We start from the raw sequence: 24,691 nt of genomic DNA, 5'->3' as shown, positions 1-24,691 counted from the left end.
CAGAGGAACACTTCAAACATCTCCGTCATCAGCACACCAGTTATACTCGGTGCACTTCATATATTTATTAGCCTAATGTTAATACTAAAAAACCCACAAGACTGAAATCAAACTGTCTTGCATTATTGTGTAGACTACTGCTCAATGAAAATTATAATGGCACATTTCTGAGTATTTTCCTAATACATCAACATAAAGCTTTCAGCACATAATTATGGCCATTTCAAGACTGGGCTGTAATAATTTTAGCTTTATACAATTAATAGTAACCTCAGGAAAAATGTTCCAACACATATAATGGATTACAAAAGATCTTTCACAGAGTAGTGGTAACGGGGCAACATCCAAATGCACTGGAATGACAAACCTTCACTTAAAAACAAAGTTAGTGGAACAAGCAAAGCCAGTTTTGCACCTGTGAAGCACGCAAGTGACACTGAAACTACAGAACGGCTCGCTTTGGACCTCCACCAGTTGTTTCAGCGAACTTCTGCAAGTAAAGTCTAAATAAAACCTGCCAAACTCTCCTGCAAGGCTAGCAAATACATGATTACAGTTACACAGAGTTCCTTAAAATCACGATGTTGTTAAAACTGCAAAGAGCAAGAGGTTTAAGGGGATGTGTTCACGAGGGGTCTGAACGAAGCCCGCTTTAGGCAGCACTGAAACAAGCAGACAGTGGTCTGAGTGTCTGTGCTGAAATATCGCCCTCTCCTGTCAGATACCTGCAGTCTGAACTCCACATCGTCAGGACGTAACGCAAATGCAGCATGATTACTGCTCAAAGCTACTAAAAAAAGGTTTTGTTTTGTTTTTAGAAAAAAGGCCATTCACTCCCCCAACAGCTCCTGCCAAACTGAGTGTGAACGCGCATGGGCTGATTCTGAGCGCCGCGTGAAGATTTAGCGTCGCTGCGCTGCGCTGCGCTGGCATTAAGCCGTTTCCCTCCAGTTTTCAGAAGAGACATTTCATTTCACAGCTGTGAAGGATTTCATTTGAAAGAGTTTTGAATGGAAGTATTGAGTGGAATCGTTCATTAGAGTGTGTGTAACACTATAATAGCTGCACGCTGGGAATCATTAGGTAAGCATTAGTAAATAGTCAGTTCATCTTTTACAAAGCATTGTCCCAGCATTAATAGTCATTAGTAAGCAGTTTATAAATACAGCTATAAATGCCTTGTTCTTTATTTATTAGGCATATCTATTACAGAGCAGATTTAAAGGCTCAGTTATCTCCCAGACACAACAGAGGGATACAGAACTCAGAAATGTATTTCAAAATACAAAAAATGAAACTGTACACTTGAATTTTTATTCTATATTTTTTTCTATGAAATTGCAGAGGTTTATTTTTCATTTTTTATCAAGTGTACAGTTGTATGGTTTCATTTTTTGTATTTTGAAATAAATGTCTGTGTTCTGAATCCCTCTGTGTTGTGTCTGGGAGATGATGAGTCTTTAAATCTGCTTTCTAAATGCTTTATACGGTATAAATAGTCCTCAAAAACAGATGGCTGGCAACTACTAAGTGTTTTATAACTACCTGACTTAATCATGAATTACAGCTGGAATATGTGTTAATAAAGCATTCAACAACACACTGAGCAACTATTATCATGCGTCTATAAGATTTATAAAAAATATAAATATTTAATTAATCATTTACTAACACTTTCTAAATGATTTTATGAACCACTGACAACTCCTAAATAACTTTTTTGTAAATAACAATTTAGAAATGATACATTGATTGTTAATAAAGTATGGAAATACAATTATTAAACATACATACACATATACATACATATATATATATCTGAGCGGAGATCAACTGAAATGATAGAAATGTTGCTCATTTAAAACGGTTTTGAAACATGGATGTCCACTTTCAGTCTGATTTCAGTCTGATTTCAGTCTGATTTCAGTCAGAATGGCCAGTTTTGATGAAAGTTGATGGAATATAATAGCAGTCATTCTTGCTTTGAAGCTAGGGCATTTGTGCATTTATATTTCTAATAAATGCGTTTAGAATTTTTTAATACTACAGTTTCACAGGTTTTTTTTTTTACCGTGGAGGCACCATGCATGGTTTTACCTTTGATTAGCATGATGAAATGTATAACACTTCAGAAGAACTGTAATGAACAACCACAGTCAAAACATTTGCTTTTTTTTGTCCTGCCAATGTTATTGTTTTTAATAGATATAAATGTGCATCTGTCTCTCAACTCGAAGTCAGTGCTTTACTGTGAGATATTTCCACAAGACAAATTATGTAATATTAACAACTGCACTTATTAGTGAAATACAGTAGTAGCATTGTGACGATCGCTCGTTTCTGTCTGCTAATATCGAATCAGCTCTCGTGTGTCTTCCTGAAAAACCTGAGCCACTCTTTATTTCATTTGTGTCTTTACTCTGATGTATGTATTTGTCATCTTGCTTGTAACGAGTTCCCTTGTTATGATTTTGTCACTGATTGTTTATTTGTCTTTAATAAGCTTACTAAGTGAATGTAAATGTGTGCCTAAATACTAGGTTCTATTGAAAAACTATCATTAACCTCCTATGCAGTAAAAAAAGTAACTTTGGAAAGACAGGGTTTTCTGTGAGAACACGTACACACACACACAAAAAAACTCTTACACTGCTTAAAGGGTTAAAACAATTTCAGCTATTAGCCCAGAGACTCTTTCACTGGCTTAGTTATTGTATACATCTGTTGTGCAATCTGTTTTGGAAAAAGAACGAGGGAGGAGACAAGGGACAGTTTCTACCCCAAGGCTAAAGAACTGCAAAACACAAGCAAAGCAGCTTTTATATAGTGCCTCTAATGTTTGGTTGTTTGAGACACAGGCGGCCAGTTCATCCGTCCTGCTGGCAAAGCCGGAGTTTCACCAAACGAACTGCTGATACGCAACAAAAGGGTTTGGACTTAAAAATAAAGGTAGACATTAATCAGGGCTTTAAGAGTGATTCATGATGTTCACTGAGAAATTAAATACATATAAACCACCCACTAAAGTGATCATCTGCCGCAACTTGCACATTTTCTTTTTTTGGAAAAACAAAAACAGGTCACCTTCAGATTTCTGGTAACGCGTCTCAATCTGAACGCTAAATATCCAAACACTGAAGACCGCAATCAACACTTTGACTGGCTCTCACTTCTCGCTCCGCTCTGTTTTACACTGTTGTCTGTGACAAATGTATATAACCAACAGAGAAACATCCAGCCTACTGCTGAAGTGTCGTGAATGTGAGCGCTACTGTGACACTCAGTGTGAACGAGCCACATCAGCCGCAGTATGACCAGAAAACACATCGCCGTTTGAAAACGCAAATTTAAGAAGAAAAAGAAATCTGTTTTCTAGTGTGAACAAAACACAGTTTAGTTAGTCACATGACCGTCAAAGTGTGTCCATTAACCAGAGCCGTGCGTCAGCTGGCGGTTTTTAAATCATAGTAATGTTTGTGTGTGAAGTGAGTTTATTGTATTTGTAAACATTTCAGAAACACTTAATACTATGCCTTTAATTTAGTATTTCCCCTGACCTAGGTTTGGTTAAGTTATTTAACTCTGTACATAGGCCTATGGGCTAATTAAACAGTAATAATGTTAACAACTGTGACTTATGAACGAAGAACAACATGTATTAACAACATAGAGAGCATATTTTATAAACTATGAATTAATATTCATGCTAAATGTGTTTAAACATTTCTTAATGAAAATGTGTTTATGAACTGGCCTACTAGTTTGCAAATGATTTAAGTGCTATATTAACTGTTCTTTTAATAAAGTGTTACCCAGTTGTATTTTTTACATTTAATCATTCAATTTCTGTAGTATTTCTTACTTCAACGCTATTGTTAAATAGATCTACTGTACCAGCAAAACTTAAAAGAACTGTTGATGTAATTAGTGTCTTTGCTTCACTGTAAATTTCTTATTTTTAATAACAAAGATAAAATAAAAACTACTGTGAAATACAGCTGCTCGTATCATAAATGAAGTCATGTCCCTTCAAGACAGCATTAACCTGTGGCTTAAAAACATTTTAAGTAGCAGTCTATGTAAGTCATGGAATTAAAGAATTTAAAAAAAAAAAAAGGTAAATCTTTGAGTTTATATTTCAAAGTTCAGATTAGAAAAATCAACCAAAAATCGACTCTCTCTTTTCCCCTCGGCTCAGAATCGGGAGTTTTTATCCCACACTTCTGGCTTTTTTCCCTCAGAATTGACAAACTCGCTACTGTTGAGTTAAATCAACTTATAAAATCCAAACTAGGAGATATAAACTTGAATTCGTGAGAAAATTAGACAGAAATGTTTAAACAGGTTTAAATAGTATTTCATGCTGTAGCTGTGGGGCTAATCCAATATGTCCCCCATGAACTTATGCTTTAAAAGTATAGTAATTAAAGCAGGTTTCATCCATAGTCTGTCCGTTTAAACATCTTCAAATGGCGTCTTTAACAGCAGTGTTCTATAAAAATGATTCGTATTCTGATTCTGACATCCAAAGGCATGCAACAGTCTCCTGCATATTTATCAAATCTACCATTTTAAATCCTGGGGTCGAGGAACAGATAAAAACATTGATTGCTCAATGCATTGCGAACTTCATTTGAATGATCTCGATACTGAACATCCAGCAGAGGTTTATGGTAGAATGCTAAATATTTCAATACAAGCATTTCAGTGAAATTTAATTTATATTCAATATTTCAAGCCTTTAACCCACATTTTAGCAGCAGTTTAAAAGCAGCCCAACTCAGCAGGGAAAAGAAAACGTGGACACACGAGCAAAGAGAAAAAGAAACGCAAACTGAAAGTGTCTGTTCTCGCTTAAAGAGGAAAGGGGATCGGGCCAGAGTTTGTGTTGCTGTCTCTTTAATGATAGGCACTTGTCAATCCTCCCCGCTTGCTATTTGGGGAATAAACCCAGCGCTCCAATCACTCCAACTCTTCTTCTTTTGCTGCTGCGCGAGGAAGAGGCTTCACCAGGCTTGTGCACTTTAGAGTGACAAATCACACCAGTGCACTTTGAGGTCAAAATGCGTATCCGCTACCAAAATGTGCACAGGTCCGAGATGAGAGATGAGAGGGGAGCGGTTTTAAGGTTATAGCTGATTTACATCGAGACTTCAGAGGCCATCCACACACTGGCATTCTGCTCCACCCGCAGCCCTAAAGAAGTGTGAAGCTCCCGCGGGTCAGACCGAGCGCTCACCAGCGACCGAAGGCTGCTCAGGGCTCGAGCCGGGGACGCTCTTACACTCGTGATACAGCTTAATGTGAATAGAACACTTCAAACGGCTATGATTTAAATCAGCGTGAGCGCTACAGGCTCGAGCTGTTCGCAATCAAAAATATCACACAATTATGCCAAGCCAATGAATTATGACAATGTTGCATTTATGGCGTTAGTATTGTAATATATTTTAGATGGTTCCTAAAGGGCGTATTTTATGTCCGTCATCTTTTAGAACACTATTTCAGAATAAGAGAATGGTTTAATACATTATATTTACACACGTTAACGTGAGACGCACAACTTTTCTAGCCGTCTCTATACCTCACACACACACACACTCAGAAAAGCATGTGTGTTACATTGTATCAAGTTTGTTACATTGTGTGGCTACAGTCACTACAGTAATTACACTTGTATTTCATGCATTAAAAAACACAATTTTTTGCTTATAATCCTTAAATTTTGTATAATTTGGCATTAAAGTTCAGCCCGAGTAGGCTGTTTTTTTAAGAAAGCTGCCATAAGATCAACAACATGAGTTTAGAGCTGAGAACTACTAGGTGATCGTACCTTTTACACTGTCATACCATTTAAAAGCAGGTTGAAGTATAAATAATTTGATAACTAATAGATAAATAGGTATATATATTTTTTATTATTATTATAAAAAAAAAAGAAAAAAAAAAGGATATATTTTCATTGTGGCCGCAGAGATCTTTGTCTTCCTAAACTTTGGGTGCATGTGGTCTTTGAGGGGAAAAGGTCCTCTCAGGAGAGTTTATACTATTTAAGATCAAAAACCTGTTCAATCCAGAGTCAGACCCCGATTTCATGAGCCGCTGAATGCCAAGACCTGTGCTGCGATCATTATTAGACAAACCCCTGCTGAGACACGAGCCCACCGCAGTGAAGATGAGCAGCTCTCAGTCCGAAGCGCTGTGTGTGTGTAATCTGCTCTCTTACACACACACACACATCCAGCCGCTTTTTGTTCAGGATCAGCTGTGAGCAGGTATTACAAAGCTGAACTTTCTGCTCTGTTTTAGCCTGTTTTGTTTGTTTATGTCAAGCTCATTTATGCTGCCAAACACTGCAAGGTCTAATAATAGTAAATCAGCTGTTTTTCAGTACATCAGACCTAAAAACAGTAATGTTTCTTAAAATGCAGCTGTCGCCTTCTCTCGTTCAGCGTAAGCCGGAGCGGCACTCGATTCAGTTTGATTCTTGGGGTCATTATTTTGATTTGATATTAGTGCTGCTCGGACGCTAGGCACCGCTGCGCACACAAGAACTCTGCACTTTCCAAACACAAATTAAAACGACACTGAAAACACTAAATATTAATTTACACACTTAAAGCAACCGTTATCTTGAAACATCAGTTTGAACATCATTCTGGCTGTACACTAATAACGGCATGTGTGCAGCTATCAACCATCATTATGACAGATATATATTTTTGATAGTTAACATTTGTGTAAAATTTCATTTATTTTTATTTTCAAACAAATAAAGTAAACTAGCTGGCACCAAATTCAGCACAGAGAACGCTGACTTTACTGGTATTGGTACCAACTACTGAAATGTTGGTACGGTGACAACGCTAGTCTCCACAAAACAGAGCATTTAGAAAGATATAAAACACACTGTTGCTGATTTTCCTGATTGTATCAGAGTGAGCAGCACTGGTGATAAACGCTGAATAAACTCACAGCATCTCCGCTCATCTTCAACACGTCGCTCCATCTCTGGAGTTCACACAGGGAAAGAGTCATAACCACTTTGCAACAGGAAGGACTGCTGATTCGTTTCACTGATTCACTGAGCCATTCATAAAACAGTCATTTGATTCGCTCCTGAAGGATTCAGCCGTTTTGAAAGAGTCGTTTGATTGACTGCCACCTGCTGGCGGTTTTAAGTTTCCCATCTAAAAGTAGGCATATTACATTCTTTTCCAACATATTTCTATATTCAGAGTTTCATATTTAAAACATTAATCTCATAACATTACTGTATCTATGCAATTATAAATACAGTCTAAATGTATAAATGCCGCATCTAAATGTCACTTCATGCAGCTTCTGTGCAGTGCTACAATGAGTTTTGTTTCATTCACATTAATGAAGTAATCAGAGGAAAATCTTGTCTATTTTCATTTACATCTATTTATTTATGCAATTTTGATTCATTTTGCAGAATTAAATGTTAAATTAACACAATACTGCACGGTATCGTGATACTTCAGCTGGTATAGTATCGTAAGACATTTTTATGGTATCGTGACAACCCTAGTAGAATGTACTTCTCAAATAATAACAATAGTTTATTAAAACAATGTGTTATTAAGCACTAGTGAGATTACTAGGGTTGGGGATCTTTTGAATTTGATCAATTCCGATTCCCAGTTTCAATTCCAATGCGATTAAATAATGATATCAGACATTTATCCTGCGTCTCTTTTTTGCAAACCATTTATTGGAGCTGAATACCATGAACAAAAATCAACAGGCTACATAAAAACTGGACTCTTTAAGAGCTGTTTGTGTGCAAAATAGAACTGCATGATTCTGGATAAATAGAGGGGTTTTTTTGTTTTTTATTTTTCAGGAAGTTGTGGTTCTCATGATTCTGAAGAAAAAACACTAACTAAGCAAAATCACATGTAATTTATGAATGAATGATTCAATGACTCACTCAAGATGTACTTGTGTCATTACTGGATGAATCAGCGTTCTTGAACGAATCTCTTGTATGATTCAAAGACAAATACACTTTAACAGCCGCTTTCACCACCTACTGGCGTAACAATGTAATGGATAAATCTTCATTTGAAGTCTCAAATTACTTTCAAAAGGTGATTTACTCTATTTGAATCGCTACTGTACACATCAGAGTTTATATCTGAACTATAAACTTTTATCCAAGTTCTTCTGTGATTTGAATGTTTGTAACAGAATAATGGTGATACTGTGTGGTTGAAAAGACTGAAGCGGTTTCATTCGTGACAGATGACAGCTGCTCTTCAGGTCAACGGCAGCGCAAACGCAGTTTTTAATGTTCAAATCACACTGACTGGTGTGATCATCAGTGTTGGGAAACTTACTTTTAAAAGTAATGCATTGCAATATTGCGTTACTCCCTAAAAAAGTAACTAATTACGTTACTTACTTTTTATGGAAATAATGCGTTGCATTACTTTTGAGTTACTTTTGTGTAACTTTTTAAATCTGAGCAGGGCTTGATTGTTTATTTTTAATATAAGAAGTTGTATTTATAGCAAATGTAAAAGCCCTTTCACACCAAAAAGTGTAATGAATAAACCTCAGGCTGAAGGAAAAGTATTGACATCTGTACAGTAGAGCGCAGGAGAAGAAGGTTCAACACTCTTCAGCAATAACAAAACAATGAAGCACAATTGTTAGTTCATCTAAAGTCATGTTTGCTTATTAGTATGGTTGAACTGGATCAAAGATCAGCAGCAAAGACTGGTTAATAAAATGAGATTAGATACGTGTGTTATTTAACACATTTGCGTCATATTCTGAGTTTGCATTTCACTGTTTTAATTCATTTTGTTGAATACTAAATCTGTTTTTTTGCAAATGAGATGAATTAATGCACAATCACATTTAGTCTGGAACTACAGTAACATGTTCACACAGCGCACACTTCCGATTTCTCCCAACAGATTTCTCTAACTCAGATATTTTCTTTTAAATTAAAAAGTAATGCATTACTTTACTAGTTACTTGGAAAAAGTAATCTGATTACGTAACTCGCGTTACTTGTAATGCGTTCCCCCGACACTGGCGATCACACGCTGCACGCACGAACCAAGTGATCACAACATTGATCGCACAGCTAAAAGGTTGAGGAATGAAACAAATCACTGCAATTTAGGAATAGAATCACGTTAGTGTTTGAATCGTGTTCACGATCTTTAACAATCGTCACTTTCTTATGTTTATATCTTTGTTGACATGTACTTAGATTTACATAGCTTTGTCTAGCCGCGCTCGCAAGAGCTTGCATGAGTTATCAGTGAAGGAGCAGCCACAGCTCGTGTTTCTTGTCCATTACCTACTAGAGCAGAAAACATCTCCAACGTTGTGATTTGATCCATTGTTTTGATTAAAATGCTTTGTCATGTTGGTGGTGACATCTCTCTTACAACATGCTTAGCTATCACAGATATTATACTTAGCTTTTTTGGCTTCTGATCGAAAATGTAGCCAAACTTTGGAGCGCTTAAATTAGGGCTGGACCAGAATATTCGATTAATCTAATATTCATTCGGTAGGTTGGCATTCGATTTTCAATTTTTAGATTTGAATATTCTTTTCTTTCTTTTTTTCCCCCTCGAACACCTGGCATCCCCCACGAAATGGTTCTCTTTCAAGCTTGAACATGAATCGCCCGTGAGTGAACGTCATGAATGTCATGATTCAGTTCATCTGGAAGAGAAGGCAAAAATGCCGAAGACCTCAGCTGTGTGGAAGCACTTTAAATTGAGTGAGGACAAGACGAAGCTGGTGTGCCAAATATGATTTGAAACTGGCCTACCACAACAGTATCAAGTTTGAAAAATCCCCTGAATTCTGTAAGTAGCACGCCTATAGTATATTGTTGGTGTTAAATATACGAGTTGCTTTTATCCGCCATGTTAATCAGTAATTTTAGACATGATAAAAACGTGCACTTAATTTGCTTGGAAAATACTTGTGAATACGGCAGTCATCATTTTATTTTATTTAAACTGTTCATTAATTAAAATGCGTGTTGCCGTTATTGAAAGTATGCTACCATGTTCTTTATTTATTACAGTTCGTTGAACTTTTTCGTTCTTCTTTTATTTAAATAGCCTACCCTTTACGGTGTCAGTGATTACATGTGCTGCTAATTTCTGATTTGGGAGTGATTTGTTTGTTAGAAAAATGTTAGGCTGCCTTATTAAAAGTATTGCTCTTAACAGACCTGCGTGTTTGCTCCCTCCGAAGCTGCAAATATTCGGTGTTGATTACTACCGAAGCTTCGAAGCTCAAAAAATGGTATTTGGACCAGTCCTAGCTTAAATTAGCGAGCAAGGTCCTGGCAGATCGCTAGGTTGGGTCCTCGTAGATGAAGAAGCATAGGAAATGATAGGCGGAACCAAAATATTAATTTGACAAGTATCCGATTCCTAACCTTAAGTATCCAATTCTGGAATTGGAATTGATTTTCGATTCCCACCATATTAGATAATAAATTTGCACTAATATATAATAATTATGTATTTATAATAATTTTAATTATATTTTTATAAAGCTTGCTGCGATTGGATGGGAGGTGCACTACAACGTTTCCTTCGTTACCTGAAAACAGGCTAGACTAATCAATTCTTGGGATTTAAGAATCAATATTGTTTCATAAAATGAGAATTGATTAAAATTGAGAAATCAGTATTTTTTACCCATCCATTGGTAAAACATTTCTGCCAAAACAATGGATCAAATCACAACGTTGGAGATGTTTTCTGCTCTAGTAGGTAATGGACAAGAAACACGAGCTGTGGCTGCTCCTTCACTGATAACTCTTGCGAGCGCGGCTTGACAAAGCTATGCAAGTACGTCAAAGACATAAACATAAGAAAGTGACTCGAAATGTTATAGCATTAGAACAAGACACTTCCTTTTGCTTTAAACCACTTTCAGGTTCCTTCTCCAGCATGTGTTGTGAATTGCTCTGTTTGAAGACGAAAGGCTTCAGCGTCTTTGCTGATTACAGTTCGCTTTCAAAGACCTTCCCTCTCTATCTCTTCTCTACTTAGAAAACAATCATGATCACAGTTAAGTTTGCCATGATTAAAGGAATAGTTTACCTGAAAATTAAAATTATGTCAGCATTTACAAATGCCAACAGTTACAGCGCTTGCCTTTCTAGAGCACTTGTTGGCCGATGCCAGGAATCAAAAAATGCCAAATATCAGCCAATATATCACTCAGAGACTTGCTGTGCTACGGTATGATTAACACAACACGCTTTTGTGCTGCTGCTTAGAAAAAAGTTAAACACTGCAATGAAGCAGCAGCTCTCACATTCAACAGGTGCACAAAAACAGTGAAGAAACTAGGAAACGAAGCAGAAACTCTGACGCCAGCAGGACGTTTGAATAAATCATTCACACAGAAACACGAGGCGCGAGATCTAGAGACATGTTATTCAAAAATGCAGCTTTTTGTAACGCGAGCGCATGTGTTTTTGCAGAGATTTTCGGTCATGTCCACTGACTGCATTCTGAAGGGATGCTTCTCATGCACTCATTTTCTTGTGAACCGATGGAAGAAATGCATTCGCATGCATCCTTTCGGCACAGATGAAATACCGCCAATACCATAAAACACCAGAGTAAAAGAATCTCGGTGTCATCCTGCATTCTCACATACACAAGAAATTAATTAATACAGGTTTGGGACAACATGTGAGTGAATAAATAATGACAAATTAAATTTTAGGGTGAACTATCCCTTTAATGACAGTCCGCTGCATGTTTAATGCTGTCCCTTTAAGAGCTGCATGCATCTAATATACAGACACGCATCCATTTCTGTTTACTTTCCAACTGAGTCTATATGCAAACCTTGTGTGTTTTGACAGTATTAGCGCAAAAGATAACTTAGTTCAGTAATCAGGCGCTGTTTGACAGGGTTTTAGTGAGCGGGGTTTTAATGAAACATTTAACCAGCAAGGTTTGAATGCAAATAATGTACTTTTTCAATCGCGAACAAGGTCAGTGTCCCGTCAGAGTAACTCTACCGCTGTATGTGGTGTTGTACAGTATTCGGAGTCGGCGGTGCCAGAACTGCAGCGGACAGAATGTGTGCTGTAGCGCGATACTACGAGATTTCTTCAAAAGCAGATCAAAAATCGTCAAATCGAACACCCCTACTTCACAGGCATTACTGGCTTGTACTTTTACATCCATAATATTATAAATTGACAGATTATTGCTGGTCTGTGGTTTTACAGTGCTGTAATTTTGAAAGATTTCATATTATTTTAAGCGGAGCTTAAAGGGTGCACGACTATGAAAATCACAGCTACAGCACGACATCAATAAGAAAAAGTATAATTTCATAGATATTTTAATATGAACAACTATTATTAACAATATGTATGAACTTAATACATGACTTAGACTATTTATTTCGCACAAATCCCATTTTAATAAATATTACATGAAATGTATTAAATTGTTGCTGCTCCAATTAAGCTCAGTGTCTCTCTTTAAGCTCTTCCACACTGAACGTCTGTAAATACTTCATAAACAGACTTTACATATAATCTGATGGTTGTCACTTTAAGTTAATCAGTTTTCTATGGATTCTCTCAAGTGTCGACTCAGATCTGCAGACTGGCTCTGATCTTTGGCTTCTCCAGACTGTAAATCTGAGGAAAATCATGCAGTGTATTCAAGAGACTAGAAATAAGATGACATCCATTTAAATAGAGGTTTCATATTGAGTTGCTTCATAATGTTGCTTGAGTTTAGTGTTGTGTTTTTGTTTGTTTGTTTTTTGTGATTGACTTTGTACCTTTAAAAAATTGTCCTTGAAATAAACAAGATTTTTTAATAAAATATGATGTGAGCTTAATGTGCTTAAAGAAGACAGAAATGAACCCATTAAGCACAGCCAGACTCTTTGAATTTAATGATGTATATCTTAATTGAAATGCTTTTGTCATTTAAAATTAAATATTTTTGTGTGAGAGATTAATATTTTATTTTAACATAACTGTTTGTACTGAAACCAATATCTTGTGCATTAAAAATGTCTCAATGTAGATTTTGGTGAGCTTAATAGGTACGTTTATTTATAGTTATTTTCAAATCTTCAATGTACTGACATTATAAAATAACTTTATTATTGTTTATTTAATTCTAACAAATAAGTTCTTGTTAAAAACTAACCAAAATTAAAAATACTTTGCTTATTTCTGCACAGGAGAGACTTGGTGTTGTTTCCAAACAATAGGAAATATATCGGTATCGGCCAAGATGAGTTGAAAAATATCAGTGCATCCCTATTCTCACGTATAATTCTCATGCTATAGTGTTTGCTCATTTATAGTCTACTAAATGTATCTACTGTTCTACAGTATCTATGTTTTTCAAACAAATAGCTAGAAACTAGCCCAGAAATTAATTTAACTAGCCCAAAGAAACAAATTTTTTAACTTTTTTTTTTTAAATGTAGAACATCAGATAAGTGTAAATGTCAATCAACAAACATCAATGAAAGAATTGTATTTTACTATTTACAGGGTATCTGCAGAATTTTTAAAAATCATTTAAGGTAATTTATGAACCTTTTTAAGAGCTGCACAAGTAAAATGAACACTGTATGAGTGGGGTTGGACAATGTCTATGGTAACATTTTAAGCCATAAAATGACATGATTTACAGTTTAGATACAAGTTTTCACACAGGAAAAAAAAATATATAAAAATGGTATTTCCGCTTTTAAACCATTTCTATGAAAAGGGACAAGTCAAACATATTATATTAATATAAAACATAAATATTACTGTCTTAATTGTTTAGATTTTTAGAAGGCACATTAACTTTCACATTTACAACTCTGTGTTTGCTGTAGGGCTGTGCAATTAATCGTATTCGATTATTATGGAGCGGCAGTTAATACACCGAGCCGTAGCTCACTGACAAGCTAGGCAATATCACGCTCGTAATCGAAGACGAAGCTGGGCTGAACTACGGCTCGGTGTATTAACTGCTGCTCCATCTGAAAGCAGGTGATGGCGATTTACTGCCAATCACGAAACCGGCTTTACTGACGAGATGCGCATGATAATCAAATACGATTAATTGCACAGCCCTAGTTTGCTGCATAAAAACATGGGTCATATTCGCATTGATCTGAACGTAAGATGCACTGAACATTAGCTGGAGGACCCGCGGGAGCCCTGTATTTAAGTTAGGCGTCGGGCAGGGCGTGATACATTTAGCCCGACTGGAAAACACAATAGCCCCGGGACATCGGGCCAGCGATTTTGCGAGCCCTGCTGGCACGCTAATAATGCCGTTTCGCTCACTTCACGTGTACAGTGTATTTGTAACAGTTCTGTTTTTATTAGAGCTGAGACTAGAGCTGGCTGGTATATGGACCTTCTAAGGTATACCAACATTTTCAATAACACAGGATAAGACAATACTGTTCAGGACTATGTCATTTGAGTGACATGAGACACGCTTTACATTAAGCGCTTTAAAGGTGCTGTATGTAGGATGGACACCTAGCGGTTGAACTAGGTATTGCAGTCCAAATTCAAAATATTGGAGAGGGTTTTTTTCACCCGGCCCCTCCTCCTCAGACTGGACGCACACGCTGGAACGGCACCAACGACACCAACAGGAACGGGTTTCACAAACCAGAACAAACACAGATATTATCAAAGGAGAATAACTGACTGTAGCATTGTTTTTCAGATAAACAAGTATGTTAACTTAGCATGTTTCTTAAATATCTGCAAACATATTACGGTATTTTTATGCTTTAGTAGAGTCAAAATCCTACATACAGCACCTTTAAACAAACTCATAAGAACATCAGGTGCTCTGACAGGTGCGTTTTCCTCAGTTTCATCTGTAAATGTCAGGAAGTCACAAGTATTTCTTGGCAGCAAGAGTCTCTGAATGCAGAGATGGAGCAGCATCTTCAACACAAGCACATTCACAAACGTCTAACGAGAAGCACTCGTCAACAAAACACAACCTTCAGAGGCTCCCTCACAACAAACGGTACATGTTGAAACATGAAAATGAAGAAATTTAGACACCCATAAAAATTTGCATTGTAATCTTCCACGTTTACAGAAAAATATTACAATAGTAATTTTATTTCTTAAGTTATTTTACTTTAGTAGTAGTAGTATTATTCAGTGCTCGTCAATAAGGACCTGTCCCCATTGGGCCAGTGCTGCATTTTCACCAAAGTTTTATCGTTTGCACGTCTCGCCGTTTTTAATCGTTGAGGTGCAAGATTTCGTTACTGGCGTATCGTTCTGTCGGCACACACCGAAGCTCTTCTCAGACAGCGCACCAGTTTCCATTTGCATCAGGTCAAGTCACCTTTATTTATATAGCGCTTTAACAATACAGATTGTGTCAAAGCACTTAACAGTATCAAATTGGAGGACAGAGTGTCAGTAATGTATAATGATAAGACTAAACACTCAATTTTCAGTGAAAGGCATTTCATTATTGAATTCAGAGATGTCATTGTCTAGCTCAGTTTAGTTTAAATAGTATCTGTGCAATCAAATCAGCGATAATCGCTAGAAATGAAGTGTCTGAGCAAGCCAGAGGCGACAGCGGCAAGGAACCGAAACTCCCTCCGAGACAGAATGGAGCGTGAATGGCGTCTTAACGTGACTGAACGGACAAATGCACACAAAAGTATGTCAGAAGTATTACTTCAGTGTTTTTAATAAGCATAAATCTATAGTTAATTCATATAGTGAAGACTATGCAGTATTATTTTACATCTGATTACTTAATTTTGATAGTGTATCTATCTAAATATTATTGTTTGAGCTATCTGAAAGATATAAACAATGACAGGCCGTTCCTCTTTCAGACGAACACAGAGTTATATTCCACATCGTCCTGCCTGCTCCAATCTGTGTAACGGCAGCGGTACACTCGCATGCTAGTAACCTGCTGTCAGTCAAGCTGTCATTTAAAATACGAACAGCATTGGTAATGTTATTGTTTTAGCGATTATGCAAACAAAAAGTCAGTTTATTTGTTGTTTGTTTATTTTTAATATAAAACTTGAAGGGATTTGTGTGTCGGTTCTTTTTGAACATCTCCAGCACATTTGAACAATACCGTGATAATACTGAGAACTGGGATAATTTTGGTCACTATAATCCTGATAAGAAATTTTCATACCGTTACATCCCTAATCAACATAAAAAGAAGAGAGCAGTGTGTATCTATAATAGGCATGAGCGGTACACTGGAAAAATACCAGTATATATTATAGTTCAAACGGTACGATATCATAATTTTGCTCAATTCTGCATTTCATACGCTGCTGTTGTGAAGTGCACCTGTAGGTGGCAGTGCTTCCCAAATAGCTGCGCAACCGGTGAATGTGACAACAGAACAACGCGATAAAGGTGAAATTAATTCATTTTAGTATCAATAATATGAAGAGAATGTTTCTAATACGAGGCAGCCGAGAGAGAGAGATTTATATTTAATGATTTTTCTTTGGTCCTCTGAAATCAATCTGAGAGCGAGAAATAATAACCTGATTTTGAATATTACTTTGACTGTAAGAATAACACTTTACAATAAAGCAACACTGCTTGCATTAATTGCGTTACTTCAGTTGTGTTTTTTGCTTCTTCAAACTCAGTCAAACTGTAACGTATATGTTCCCGGGAGGATTTTGTTACAGTTTGATACAAAGGTATTAAAATAAGAATCTGTTTTTATTATTATTATTATTATAGTGAGTGTTCAATTCACTTATCTTTTGAGGCTGGTTATTTGTCACCTGTATCGATACCGAGGCATTACATTCTGGTATCGTACGAAGCCAAAATTACGGTATGGAGCCATCCCTAGTCTATAATGCAGATTACAGACAGAAAGCAAACGGCAAACACTTCCTGAAACAGAGCAAACACTAAACACTGCATTCATGCCTGTGTGCGAAACACAGGACCGCTTTCACTCCTAATACTGCCGTTTTGTTTCATTTTGAAGGCTTTTTCAGGTTAAATCACACAACGCCACATTTTGAGTGCAGGATTTAGATTTGTTTGTGTTGCCCGTACACACGTTCACCCTGCAATACTAGCTTTCTGATCAGTATATACTTACTGCGGTTCTGAAGGGTGTGAGATTTAAGTGTTGGTCTGCTGCGCTCAAACAATGAGATTTGTCTGATTGTTTATGTTGCTTGAAATGTATGGTAAACTGCATTATGGGATACGATATCACGGCTGTGTGCTCTGTTGTGAATGCACATTTGGGCAAATCTAGCAGGCCATCCAGTTATTACATGCAATTCTGAAAACAACTGCATACCAGACACAGAAACAGAAAGTACTCCTCCATCAGATCCACGACGCACTCGTGACATGTGATTACTGCATTATTATAAAAGCAGCTTAGGTGTGTGAAACAACGGTTCTGATTAAAGTCTCTAGATTTGTTTTCATCTGCCAATAATAAATCAGATGTATTTGTATAACGTTACAGGTTTCTGGACTCGTGAACGCGCCTGACCCTTACAGCTTTATATCCTGGGATCTCTGTTCAGACATTCTTCTTCAGCTATTCATGATTGGCGGAGCTTCGGAGGCCTGATAACCACCATACTTTTATTTCCTTTATGAACCAACTGTCAGATCAAAAACAACACCCAACGCCAGCGACTGACCCGACCGCGCGAGCGTTCAGAGCGGTCAGAGGAACTGGAAAAACCCCAACCTCAGCCTCCGGAGCGGTTTTACCCCAAACTCACGGAGAGCTCGAGAACGGCACCGGCCGCGTCGACTAGACGTTTAGCGTCAACAAACTGGGCAGAAGAAAGATCGCGACAGCGCGAGCGAACCGACGCGACCGGAGTCACCGGATGCGGGAGCGCGACGCGCTGGAGACGCGTTACTGCTTTTTCATCGCGTTCTCCGCCAGCGAGGCGACGGCGGGCGCGCTCTGGCGATCATAAACGAGCAGAAACGCCAAAAGCCCAGTCCAGCCGCGCTGCTCGGCGGCGCTCTCTCGGAAGGCCTGATCTGAAGCGCTTTTCTCACCGTGTCAGCGCCGCTCCCGGGCCGCTCGCGCCGCGGATCTGCGGACAGAACCAGGCCCAACTCCGCTCGCGAATCCCGCGCCGCCGCCGCTGCTTCGCTCTCTTCTGACAGCTCTTCTGCGTTTCCCCCTCTGCTCCCCCTTATTTTCTCTCTTCCTTTCTCACTTCCAACAGATAAGAATCAAAATAGTGTCACACAATATGGCGGCCGTACAAGTGAGCGCCTCTCGCGAGACTCTGCGAGACCTCGGGCGTCGCGAGGAACGCGAACTTGCGAACCGCACTATGGAGAAGTCGTAGCTCATGAATATTAATTTGGTCGTGCTCGAGCTGCTACGTGACCTTATTAGAACGCCCACACAGGTGCTTAATATTAATGAGCACATGCTTAAAATAGGTAAGCGTGAACAGAGTTATGCTCTACATAGACGGGTCTTGTTTTGTAATTTAGCAGGATCATACGATTAAATTGCGCTTTCAACGAACTGGATATTTTCATTCACCACGGATAAAATTGCAGCGAATTAAATTATTAATTTAATTAATAATTACAGCGAATTATTTCTATCTGAAATAGTTCAGAGACTGCCTCCTCGGAGAGCAAACCTTTAGCACTCTCAAGTTATGAAATGTATAAGACAGTAATAATAATAAAAGGTTTTTCAATTCTTATATTCAAAGCATGAATCAAGCTCTAAACATCGTGGTGGCTCAGCTGCCGATGCTGATGAAATGATTTGTTTGTATGGTGTGGAAATGATGCAGGTGATGGCCAGCCTGCATTTCCATGTCACTATATGTGTTCATGTCACATAAAAACTACATTTTATGGAGTAACTCCCAAAAAAGTGTGCTTAATGGCAGGACAAAAGAAGGTGTCCGGTAGTGACGTTCCTTAAAGTTACACACAGATTTTCAGACTTGAACTTATTTACCTCAATATGATGGGCACATCTACTCACCATGTAGCTATGAGAGAGAGTGAACCAGGAATATTTCCTGATCATGAATGTAGGAGTGTAGTTAAAATCAGTCTCCGTCAGTCTCAGCCAATAGACTAAAACTGCATTGTTCCGGTAGTGACATGAAAGTCATGCAGGACACTTTTTTTTTCACACAAAGTTTCATAATTTACAAAGAATCTATAAACTTTTTTTTTTTTTTTGAACTTCACTTATATAATTTTTTATTTTTTTTATTTTTTTTTAACAACAATGGAATAAAATGCAGCCAAAAATTGCAGCCACCTCCCAATAAAAGTAGGCCTATAAATAATGATTTTGAAATAATGTTAAGCTTACTGATATTTGAAATGTTATTGTGGGTTTCAATAGATAATAGAAGGATCTTAGTAAACATCTAAAATTTGAATTCTTCAATGCTTTTTAAATGTGTTTTTTGGTTTTGGAACAGCAGTTTGCACCAGTTCTGTAGAATGGCCCACTAATTTAGACTAGGGAACACATATTCATTATGAAGAGTACTAAGAGCTGTCCCTCAATAAACTGCTTATTGATAGTAAATAAGGTAGTTGTTGTTATGGGACCTAGAACATGGGAAAGCAGAATAACGCATTGATATGCTTTATAAGTACTAATAAACAGCCAATATGCTAGTAATATGCATGCTACTAAGCAAGTGAATGGTTTTAGTGAATAGTGTTCCCGAACCTAAAGTGTTACCTATTACAGTACACTGTAAAAACCAGTTACGGAGGAAACCGACTGCCTTAATTTAATATAAAAAAAGTAAATAAATAAAAAACAATATTTATACTTTTTTAGTATTATGAGCTTATTTCATAACTATAAAATGAAACTATAACACTGCTCAAATACTTTGTGTCAGACTGTAAAAAAAATAAAAATAAAAAGATGTTAGACGTGTCTCCACCTCCTTCCACTGTAGAAAAATGAAGCCAAAATGTCCAGGTCTGGCCGCTGTCATCTTGTGCTGATTCTGTACAGTAGAGATCGTGGGGCGGAGTCACTGGATTAAAGCCCCGCTCACACAATCATGACGCCACACCCTGTTTATCACATCAAATAACTAATTAAAAGCAAACCCATTAGAAAAATGAACACTTGGACATACATCAATGTGAGAAGAGCTACCTGAAATGATTTTTTTTTTGGCCCATGTCCCATTTGTTTACAGGGTTTACATCTATACTGCAGCCAGACAGCAGGGGGCAACTGATCTGTTCTGGCTTTCAGTTCCAACCGCAGCCATGTCAGATTGTGTAAAGGGCTTAATAATTTATCATTTAAAAAAACCCTAAAAATAATGTATTTATTAATTTGTCATATTTGTATATTATTGTATATTAAAAGACCATCCCTGCACAGCAAAATAAATCAAATCTGTTCAGAGTACATTTCATCCCACACTACAGAGTGTTAGAGTAACACTGAGCAGAGTTGAAGTTAATCAGATAATTAAGTGACTAATAAAATGATGATTGTGCATTACGTTAGTGATGAACAGCTGCTGTTAACAACCAGAATCACTGAAGAAAAGTGAAACACAAGAACTACAACTGACTTCAGCCGCAGCCTTTGTCCTAGTTAGTCTACACGTACACGGGACTTCTCCCTTCTTTGGACAAAAAAATCTCTGTCCACGTGAAAACGCAAAAACGTGCAATGAAGTGCTGTCAAGAGCATGCCAAACCAGCAGGTGGCGATATAACCCTAACTGTAAAGCCATGTTGGCCAATCAGAAGCCTGAAGAACAGACTATTACCGGTTCTGGTAGGTAAAGGTGGGGCTCATCTTAATTACTTATAATCACTGGTGGATATTAATATTCTGAATTTGCAAAGTAACTACCGAGTTATCTATGGAAGCCCGTTTCCGCCACTGAATACAAAATTAAAAAAAGGTTATTGCACACAATAACCTGACTTTTTTTTCACAGAATTGTGTGATATAAACTCACAATTACGATTTATAAAGTCAGAATTGTGAGCTAAAAAGTCACAATTACCGTTTTAATTTTTTATTTAGTGGCAGAAACGGGCTTCCATAGTTATCAAATAAATATCCTGGAGTAAAAAGTACAATATTTGCCTCAAAAACCTAAAAAATAAATAAATAAATAAAATAAAATAAAATTTCCAAAAATGGTGAACTGCAGGGCAGCATAGGGTACCTAACATTTACCATTAATGGAAATAAGATTTTTTTTTTCTTTCTAATATATAAAAGCAGTCAATGACTGGCAGAAGTGGCTGCCAAACAAAAACTGTAAAATTCAGGTAAAATATCCTAATTTATATCCTAATTTTATTATATCCTAATAAAAACACTGTTACTACAGGTATTTCCTGGATCATTAATTGTGAAAATTCTTCATAGTAGAACTAAAAAATTTGGTGACGCTGCTTTTAGCCGTTATTCTCTCCGCCTCTGGACCAACCGTCATAAGAAGTGCTGAAAGTATTAATAGTTTTAAGTCTAAATTAAAAACTTTTTTTCAGTCTGGCCTTCCTGTAATCTTAGTATATTGTATATATTATGTTTATTTATTTTTTCCCTTTAATTATATATATTTTAAATTCTGTTCTTGTGTTTTAATGGGTTTATTTCTATTTTGTATTTGATGCATTTTATTGTTTTTAATTTTGATTCCTTCTACTTTGAACTGCATTAACTTGTTTGGAAAAGTGCTATATAAGGCAAGGTAAGGCAAGTTTATTTATATAGCACATTTCATACACAGTGGTAATTCAAAGTGCTTTACATAAAAGGAAATGAAATAGTCATATAAAAAAAGTCACAACAATAAAAACAAGGAATAAAAAAATTATAATAATAAAAACAAGATATAATTTTTTTTTTTTTTTTAAACAATAGTGCAATCAGTTGGGACGTAGCACAGTGCTCATTCAACAAATGCACAGCTAAACAGATGAGTTTTGAGTCTGGATTTAAAAGTGGCTAATGTTTTAGCACATCTGATCTCTTCTGGAAGCTGGTTCCAACTGCGGGAGGCATAATAGCTAAAAGCAGACTCCCCTTGTTTTGTGTGAACCCTTGGTATTTCTAACTGACTCGATCCTAATGATCTGAGTGGTCTGTTAGGTTTATATTCAGTGAGCATATCTCCAATGTATTTAGGTCCTAGGCCATTTAGAGATTTATAAACGAGTAAAAGTACTTTAAAATCAATCCTAAATGTAACTGGAAGCCAGTGTAAGGACCTGAGGACTGGTGTAATATGCTCAAATTTTCTGGTTCTAGTCAGAATCCTGGCAGCAGCGTTCTGGATGAGCTGCAGCTGTCTAATGGTCTTCTTTGGAAGGCCGGTGAGGAGACCATTACAATAATCCACCCTGCTGGTGATAAAGGCATGAACAAGTTTCTCCAAGTCTTGACTGGAAACAAAACATCTAATTCTTGCAATGTTTTTGAGATGATAGTATGCTGATTTAATTACTGCTTTGACATGACTACTAAAACTAAGGTCTGTCTCCAGAATCACCCCAAGATTTTTGACTTGGTTTTAGTTGATTGACCCCTAGAGTCAAGGTATGCATTCATCTTGAGAACTTCATCTTTGTTTCCAAATGCAATGACTTCAGTTTTCTCCTTATTTAACTGAAGAAAGTTCTGGGACATCCAACAGTTTATTTCATCAATGCATTGGCAGAGGGAGTCAATGGGGCTGTAGTCATTTGGATATAAGGCTAGGCAAATCTGGGTATCATCAGCATAGCTGTGATAGGCAATTTGGTTCTTTCTCATTATTTGACTTAGTGGGAGCATATACAGGCTAAACAAGAGCGGTGCAAGAATTGAGCCTTGTGGGACTCCGCATATCATGGACGTCCACTTAGACTTATGCTCTCCTATACTCACATAATAACCTCTCCCTTCTAAGCATGACCTGAACCATTTGAGTACCATCCCAGAAAGCCCGATCCAGTTTTCCAGTCTCTCTAGAAGTATGTTATGATCAACAGTGTCAAACGCAGCACTAAGATCTAGTAGTACCAGCACTGATATTTTGCCTGAATCAGAATTGAAGCGAATATCATTTATTATCTTAATAAGCGTTGTCTCTGTGCTGTGATGCGCTCGGAAACCAGATTGAAAATTGTCCATTATTATAAATAAACATTTGCTTGCTTGCTATCACTGCATCAGCAACTACACAGTTACTGCCTTTAAATAAAGCAACATGCAGCATAACACCAATGTTTCTTGGTCTTCTCCTGGACTGAAGCACAGACTCTACTCTTCAGCACAATGTTAAACCACAAAACACAGACAACACAAACCCTTTAAATCATTAAACATTAAACAGAACATTAAACACTCATCTTCACTCATTATAAACCAGTTTGACTTCATTTCTTTCATACAAAACTTCTCATTGAGAATTAACAGAGGTTTAGATGTTGATGTTTTATTGAAATTAATAAAGTTTGAAGTCACTGGAGAAAAGTGTTTCCTTTTCTTGCAGGGCTCTTGACCCTTGACTTTTTAACATCAGTTTTTCTCTGGCTGCAGTAACTGTGTGTTTCTAAAACACATTTATTAGTGCAAAACTTGCAAGAGAAAAATCTGATCAGATGAAGTTGGTTATTTATTGATGATGGTTCAATCCTCATATAATGTGTGAGGAGTGCTGAAGTTTGGTATCATACTGTATCGTGTACCTTGTCAGTGTCATGCGCTTGCCCCTTTGTTGTGATAAACAGTAAAGCGTGTTCCAGTGTCAGCAAAAGACAGTGTAAAGAATTACACTTTGAGAGAAACAGTCAATCAGCGGAATTTAAAATCAGCTCCTTTGTCAGATGGGTATAAAAAAGGCACACGGCAGCCGTCGTGTGAAGACCGACGAGTGTAAAGACCATCAACTCTATGGAATGCCAATCCTGCCATAATTAGAAATAAATAATAAATAAATTTCCACATTTATTTATTTCTACATTTCTTGGTCCGTAGGGTAATGAGGAGGGTGTGTTTTACCTCAGGAATAGCAATCGAGCCAGAGTAGGCAGGGGTAAGCTTTGAGGCCACAGTGACACCTTGTGGTGCCCAAACGAAGTGCAAGAAGTGTAGCCTACATGACGTGCCTGTTGATAGTGTGTGTGATGAATGACTTAGATGGGCAATATGGCCAAAATCCTATATCACGGGTCAGTGGCGCAACTACAGACAGTGCAGCCGCACGAAGTGACTATGTTAATATACATATAAATATTAATATATGTATATTAACATATAATATACATATAGCTCATCAAACAACAGTGGTAAGTGGTAAGTTAAGTTGGTAAGTTGGTATCATTCATCAATCACGGTGAGTAATGGCTTCTTCTCCTGCTACTGCTGTTTGCCACATGTATAGTTTATCTGTCTCTGTCAGCAGCGAGGGATTCACATGTGATAAATGCAGGGAAATAGTTAGGCTGACAGAGAAGGTTTTAGAGCTAGAGACACGCATCCAAACTTTAGTTGAGGATAGTAAGAATGTGAGGGCTGTAGATACTGCTTTGGATGCGACTAGCTCAGGGAGTCCTGTACATTGTTCGGTTTCGGTTGAGCCCGTGCAGCAGGGCAACTGGGTGACAGTGAGGCGGCATAGTCGC

At 37.3% G+C, this 24,691-nt stretch overlaps 1 protein-coding gene across 1 annotated transcript in view; it reads right to left on the bottom strand.

Annotated features, from left to right (window-relative positions):
- Window positions 1-18,411, bottom strand: part of tab2 (TGF-beta activated kinase 1 (MAP3K7) binding protein 2) — a 34,867-nt gene extending 16,456 nt beyond the window's left edge. Inside the window, 1 exon segment of the mRNA XM_058755126.1 lies at window positions 18,092-18,411. The gene's annotated coding sequence lies outside the window, so the exon portion shown is untranslated.
- Between the last annotated feature and the right edge of the window lie 6,280 nt (window positions 18,412-24,691).

This window comes from Onychostoma macrolepis, chromosome 20 (assembly GCF_012432095.1).
Source record: "Onychostoma macrolepis isolate SWU-2019 chromosome 20, ASM1243209v1, whole genome shotgun sequence".
NCBI lineage: Eukaryota > Metazoa > Chordata > Actinopteri > Cypriniformes > Cyprinidae > Onychostoma > Onychostoma macrolepis.
The sequence above is the reverse complement of the archived record's forward strand: the minus strand, read 5'-3'. Positions and strand labels throughout refer to the sequence as shown.